Source organism: Lontra canadensis, unplaced genomic scaffold (assembly GCF_010015895.1).
Source record: "Lontra canadensis isolate GAN:19392208 unplaced genomic scaffold, GSC_riverotter_1.0 scaffold5, whole genome shotgun sequence".
Lineage (NCBI taxonomy): Eukaryota > Metazoa > Chordata > Mammalia > Carnivora > Mustelidae > Lontra > Lontra canadensis.
In genome coordinates this window covers 32253733-32260753 of record NW_022630999.1, presented here as the reverse complement: position 1 = coordinate 32260753, position 7021 = coordinate 32253733, and positions in this window count along the sequence as shown.

Here is a 7021-nt window from a genome sequence, read left to right as displayed (position 1 = left end):
GTAACCAACTGAGCCACCCAAGGGCCCTCTCCTCAGTATTTTTTACTCTAGTAGACAGCATCATGGAGGTCTACAATTGTATTTGAATAGCTAATTCCTTCATTGTTTTTATTCAGGGTATTAAAGCACAATCCTCCACAATGAACCCTCTCTATTATGCCTCCAGACCACTGAAGAGGATCCATATTCAACACCAAGAGATCCACCAACTTTTACCTGAGTTAGTTTAGATAATTCTGTACAGCATTCCAGGTATAAGCCTTTGAGGTCACAGCTACTGACACATTCCAACCTTTGTCTTATCACTTTCTATTATATTATTATTAACATTCCTTTACCACAATACAAGCAAGCATCTCTCAAGTTCCTGTTCCTAGCCTGTGTTACATGGACTGAGGTGGCTTTTCCAGTGCACGTGCTGTTCATTTCAGAACTGACATAGTCAAGAATGTCATGCATTTCTTTATGATTTATTACATGGAATCTCCTGGGAGGGGTAGCTAGTGATTTCAAACTCTAAATCTAATAACATCTTCCTGAATTTGGAGTCATTCTTTGGGAGTAATTTCTGCCAACTTGCTTACCTTTCATGTCTACTGAAGATCGGTTGGAGGTTTGCTCCACGTAGTCACTGAAGGGCTCAGGTAACAATGTCTTGTGGCTGTAACATGGCTGTAATTTCTGCCAACTGGCAATAGCAGCGGGCTACCTCACTGGTGGTACCATACCCCAGGTTTTGGTGGCCCACTCTGCTCACTAGATTTCATACCAGGGCTTGAGGCAGCCTCTACTTTACTATAACAGTGACAATTCTCCAGATCTCTTCTCCCCCAACCCCATCCCCCATCAGTTTCATTATGTTACTGCTGTCATTTCCAACTTGCTTAGCAGGTTTCCAATCTGCTAAGGGTTCCAGAACCACCCTACCTTATGTATGCAAGCCTTGGGAACTTTCTTAGACCTCTGTCCCACTGCTGGTGACAGCCTTAGAACTGCTAAAAATTAAGTTTTCAAGTTTTTCTTTTCACCAGAGGCATCCTTGCCCAGAACAGGGTTTGATGACTCCCGGAGAACTTTTCTGTCTCCTGGTTTTGATTCCTACTTGGCAAAGCCATTCTTTGAATAATCTATCTATTGAGATGCTGTAACCTGGGAGCACCCATGAGCCAGCAAGAGCTGTGCATGGCCCCGGAATGCTATCAGTGCAACGACTCATGCCAAGGATTGGCATCTTAAGGCGTCAAAAAACCCTTCCACTAAAATTTTCATTTGGAGCCACTGATAACATTGAAATCTGTTTCATTCTCAAAGGTTCATGAACAGTGGGTTCTACTTACTCAAGGTGCTTCCTAAAGTGATCATCTGTTTTTTTCTGAAGATTATCTATTTACATATTTGACACAGAGAGAAAGAGAGCACACAAGCAGAGGGAGTGGGAGGGAGAAACAGGCTCCCTGAGCAGGGAGACTGATGGAGGACTCAATCCCAGGACCCTGAGATCATGACCTGTGCCAAAGGCATATGCTTAACCTGACTGAACCACCCAGGAGCCCCAGGTAATTTGTCATTATGATTCAGATACTTCTCTCTGACAGTGAATAAGAATGACTATAGCCACTTTAAATTTCTGTTTACAGGTGGACTTAGTATTCCATGATACGTCCTATAGTAATAGGGCCTTAATAGTTAACATGGTGTACACCAGTAAAAATATACATGAGCAACTTTGTTTTATTTCTCTCATATACCATTCTAGAAAATTGCCTAACAAATGACTAGCCATGATTTAGGTAAAACAAGCTGGAAGGCTACATAACCTCATTCCCAGTCTCATTCGTATTTAAACAGTCATGCATGAAGTGGTTTCCCCAACCCGGTTTCTAAAAACCATGGTCCACTTCCAAAGGTGACTCCAGGGATTTGCATCTCCGTCCCAAGTGACAGCCATAGCTGTATTTGATCAAGATGGACTGGGCCCAGATTCAGCAATGTGACCCTCAAATCTCAACAGATTAATAAAACTATGTTAATTTCTTGCTTACTTTTTAAAAGAGATTTTATTTATTTATTTGAGAGAGACAGAGATAGTGTGAGAGAGAGAACAGGCTCTTGCTGAACAGGGACCTTGACATGGGACTCGATCTCAGGACCCTAGGATTATGACTTGAGGCAGACACTAACTGACTGAGCCACCCATGTGCCCTTTTTGCTTACCTTTCATGTCTACTGAAGATCGGTTGGAGGTTTGCTCCACGTAGTCACTGAAGGGCTCAGGTAAAAATGTCTTGTGGCTGTAACATGAGAAACAGTCACCACTGGGGAAAAGAGTGCATGAAGAACTCACATTCCCTTTTCTATGGTTTGGCCTAGGGTTTGATGTAGTTATTTCTACTCACAACCCATTGGCTGGAACTAGTTATATGCCCTGTCTAACTGGAAAGCAGCTGGGAAACAATGAGTGAGATAATCAGTGATCGGTAAAATGTTTTTGCTGTAAGTATTTATTGCATAATGCCAGGCTGGCACACCTTGACCAGTGTATCCAACACAAAACATCACAAATGAAATTTACTGTTCAGTGTACATATATTTAAATTTACCAATCAAGGCAAAATATCAGTATCTTTTTACTAACACAGGACTAAAACCCAGAGCCATAATCAAATCCCAACCATGTATTTAATATAACATGTTAAATGAAGTAGAAATAAAGAGAAAATGTCTCTCCTTTCCTAGTCTGTGCCCTAGAGAACAGCTCAAGTTCCTTAATTGGGATTCCATTAATATCTGGCTATTCCTTTGCTGGGTGTGGCACTTTGTATTTAGGGTGGCTCAGACTCGCCCTCTATTGCCCTCTGCAAAATTAGTGACTGGGACTTCGTTAATGTTTAGAAAGCTTTGATGGTTGTATTAGTCAGGGTTCTCCAGAGAAACAAGAATTTATTTTCTCACAGCTCTGGAAGCCGGAAGTCCATACTTAGAATGCCAGCCTGGTCGGTTTTTGGTGAAAGCTCTCTCTTTCTGGTCTGTGGAAGGTTGCCTTCTCACTGTGCCCTCAACTGATGGAGAGAGAGTGAGTGAACTCTCTGGTGTCTCTTCCTCAACTGACCTCAACTAATTTTATTTATTTCCTTATTCCAAACACAGGCTTTGAGAGTTAGGGCTTCAACATATGAATTTTGGGGAGACACAATTTAGTCTATAAATAACAACCTACCTTTTCAAAGATCTTCCTTCTAGAAGAAACCTTAGAAATCATGAGTAATTCCTCTTTTTTACAGAATAGGAAAATGAGATTCAGAAGGGAGCCAGCTTGTCCATACTACAAATCCTATAATCTACAATCCTTACAAACAAATTACCTAAAATCCCCACAAAAATACAGTGGATCTATTTGGGCTTTCATCAGTTTGTTACATTTTACATTTTACAGGCATTGCCTAAACTTAAGTCATGGAAACGTTGGCTATTTGGAAATGCAAAGCATCAAACAACAACAAAAAATCAAAAAGTTTTTACCTCAACCGACCCCATGTAATTTCTCTAACTTCAATAAAACTTCTATAACCCAACTGAATATTATTTAACTAATTTCCCAAGACAGTTAATGCTGGCAACGTGAGCTGATATTGGCTAAGAAGGAAAGTCAAAGACTGACAGGAAAATTACATCATGACCTAGTTTAAATTCTCTGTAAAAATGAATTGTTCGATGGAGAAAAAAATCAAGGCTGCCAGATGATTCATCATTTGCCCCAATACATTAAGAATAATTTCTCTATGACCCCATTTGTACCATTAGTTTGTTCTGCTTTCTAAGAATTTGATAGCCAGTAGGGAAACCACAATTATAGCCATAAAAATTAAAACAACACATTTAGGATCACCTGGGCAAATCAGTCAGTTAAGTATCTGCCTTCGGCTTTGAACATGATCCCAGGATGCTGGGATTGAGTCCTGCAATGGGCTCCTTGCTCAGCAGGAAACCTGCTTCTCCCTCTGCCTGCTGCTCCCCTTGCTTGTGCTCTCTCTCTCTCTCTGACAAATGAAAATAAAATTTTAAAAAATATAAAAATCTTAAAGGTTAAAACAAAAGTCTGTTAAGGGGCACCTGGGTGGCTCAGTCATGTAAGCATCTGCTTTGGCTCAGGTCATGATCTCAGGGTCCTGGAATTGAGCTCCACATCGGGCTCCCTGCTCAGTGGGGAGTCTGCTTCCCCTCTCACTCTCCCTCTGTGCTTCTCTCTCTCTCCCTCTCTCAAATAAGTAAATAAATAAAATCTTTAAAAAAATAAACAACCCCCCCCAAAACACAGGTCTGTTGAAATGCAATGATTCTGCCTCTACATAGTACTGTAACTGAACTCCTTTATTCTGTTCCCTTGGTCACAATATGAAATTGTTTTGGCCAGAAATATTCAGGTTCTCCAAACATGCCATTTTTAAAAGCAGCACCTTCAAAATATTCTCTATTTACCTTGGAAAGGCTGAGACTGTTTTACTGAAACACCTGCATTGTCTTCAGTGACTCCGGGACTCAGATTCCTCTGGGTTCCTTGGCTCCCGGGCCCTGTGCATCTTGGTATGTTATTGAGGGCTCTGTGCCCTGCAAAGAAAGGGCACCCGGTATCCCTCTTAGTCCACCAAATGCAGGGTCATGGGAACAGATGACCTGGAAGCCATAGGGATAGGTGATACTCCTGGTATGGGTGCGAAGGTAGGCCTGAAATCTGGATAGACTAGAAGGAAAAGGAAGGAATCTGAAAAGTAGTGAGGAAAAAGAGGAGAGAAAGAGAAAGTGGAGAAGGAAAATCATACACTTCAAGGCAAATGGGCATAGGTCCCAGTCATGGCTCCTTGAATTGTTAGTTGTGTCTTCAGTGGAAAAATCAGGTGGTTATAAGGATCGTAGAGCCTTATGATAAATGCTCAAATGAGTAGTTCTTACCAAAGCTATTAAGGCAGAGCAGGTACAGAGGAGCTTTATGATGTTGGCAGAGTTCCTTTGCTGCTAGATATTGGCACATTTTAACTATGCTTGAAATCTCCTAAGAATATAGGTATTTACTAAGCAAAATCGTAAGAAGAAAAAATTTCTTCCTTTCTTTTCCAATCCCTACTCTTATTTCAGTCTCCTCAATTGGTGCCTCAGTCTTCTTAGATTTTTTCATTCAGTCAGGCAAGCCTGGTGACAGGAAACTCAACATCAGCCTAAAGGAATTGAAAGGATCATTTTTCCAAGAGAAAGGGGAAAGACTCTTGACAAAGATAAAGACTTAATTTGACCAAGTCTCACTGATTCAGCCCTGATCTTAGAGTTCCCCAGAGAAGAAACTCTTTGGGTCGTTGATTTGTCAGGCATTGTACATTATTTCTCTAAATGCTTTTTTTAAAAAGTTTATTTATTTATTTTTAGTAATCTCTATACCCAACATGGGGCTCGTGCCCAGGACTCTGAGACCAAGAGTCACACACTCTTCTGACTGAGCCAGCCAGGCACCCCTAAACATTATTTTTCTGACATCAATTTCTAAAACATTCCTAAGGGAAGAAATGTTCTGTCTGTGTTCCTGGTACTGAGCTAACTATTTTATCTCTTACAGTCCTCAGAGGAACCTTGGGGAGAAAGTATTATTATCTCCATTGGACAGACGGGGAAGCTCAGAGTTGAAGAGAAGAAATAAGTTTCCTAAGCCAAGGTATATAACTTGTAAGTGATAACTAACATTTGATGAGTGTCTGCCCAGAGCTATCTCAATTATTATTACTGGTAGTAGTAGTAGCAGCATGGCAAGTATCATTATTGAACACTGTGCCTATAGTAACTATACATATATAATTGTTAGCTCTTATATATAATATATAATTCTGCAATTCTGTCTAGATGGGAAGAGTAAATAAGAATATACACATACACACACATCCTCATTTATCTTTCTCAACTAGACACACAAAAAAATTAATAATGTGTCCAGAGTCACACAGCTAATAATTGGTAGAACCAGGATTTAAAACCATCCATCCAATCTTACACATTCCACTCTTAACTGCAATGCTATCTGGCCACATCCCCATTGTATTAGTCTATTTGAACTGCTATAACAAAATGCCACCGACTGTGGTGCTTAAAAAACAGAATTGTCTTCTCTCATCATTCTCAACACTGAAAAGTGAGATCGAGATCTCAGAAGGGTTGGTTTCTGGTGCGAACTCTATCTTTGCCTTATAGGTGGCTGCCTTCTTATGTGTCTTCATAAGGCCTTTCTTCTGTGCATGTGCAAGGGGGGAGAAAGAGAGATACTCCTGGTGTCTGTCTCTTCCTCTTCTTATAGTCCTGTCAAAGTAGAACCCCATTCATGTGACCTCATTTAACCTTAATTACCTCCTTAAAGGTCCTATCTTCAAGTACAATCACATTGAGGGTTAGGCTTCAACATATGAATGGGTGTGGGGGGAAGAGGAAACAAAATTCAGTCCATAAACTCACCATCCTCAGAACTGATAAGCAAGATTAAGGTGAGGAGAGATTAAGCAATCAATAAGTGTTTGAACTGTGTAAAAATCCAGTCCATATTCTGTGAATTTCTTCAGAGCAAGGACATGTCCTTCTCTTGTATTTTACACAGACTTAGGGTACAATTTTTTAGGCTGATTAAGTTTTCCAGTACTAACCTTGCATTACCAAACCTGTCAAATTCAATGTCCAGTATTGATGAGGGTACAAGGACATTGTTGCTGAGACTGTGACTTGGGTACCCTCTCTCTGGGAGTCGTTTGTTAATGTGTGCTGAATCCTGTAATATGAGTGTGCCCTTTGACTCAATAATTCCACTTCTTTGCTATTTATTAGGAGATGATCATGGATATGTGCAAAAATTTAACTCCAGGAATCTTCACTGCAGTATTACCTGAAAAACATAAGTTGAGAAATAAGCTCTGTGCTCAACAATAAATAACAAATATAAATTAGTCATTTATGTAGTATATCCATAAAATTAAAAAGAATTCAGCTAATATTGATG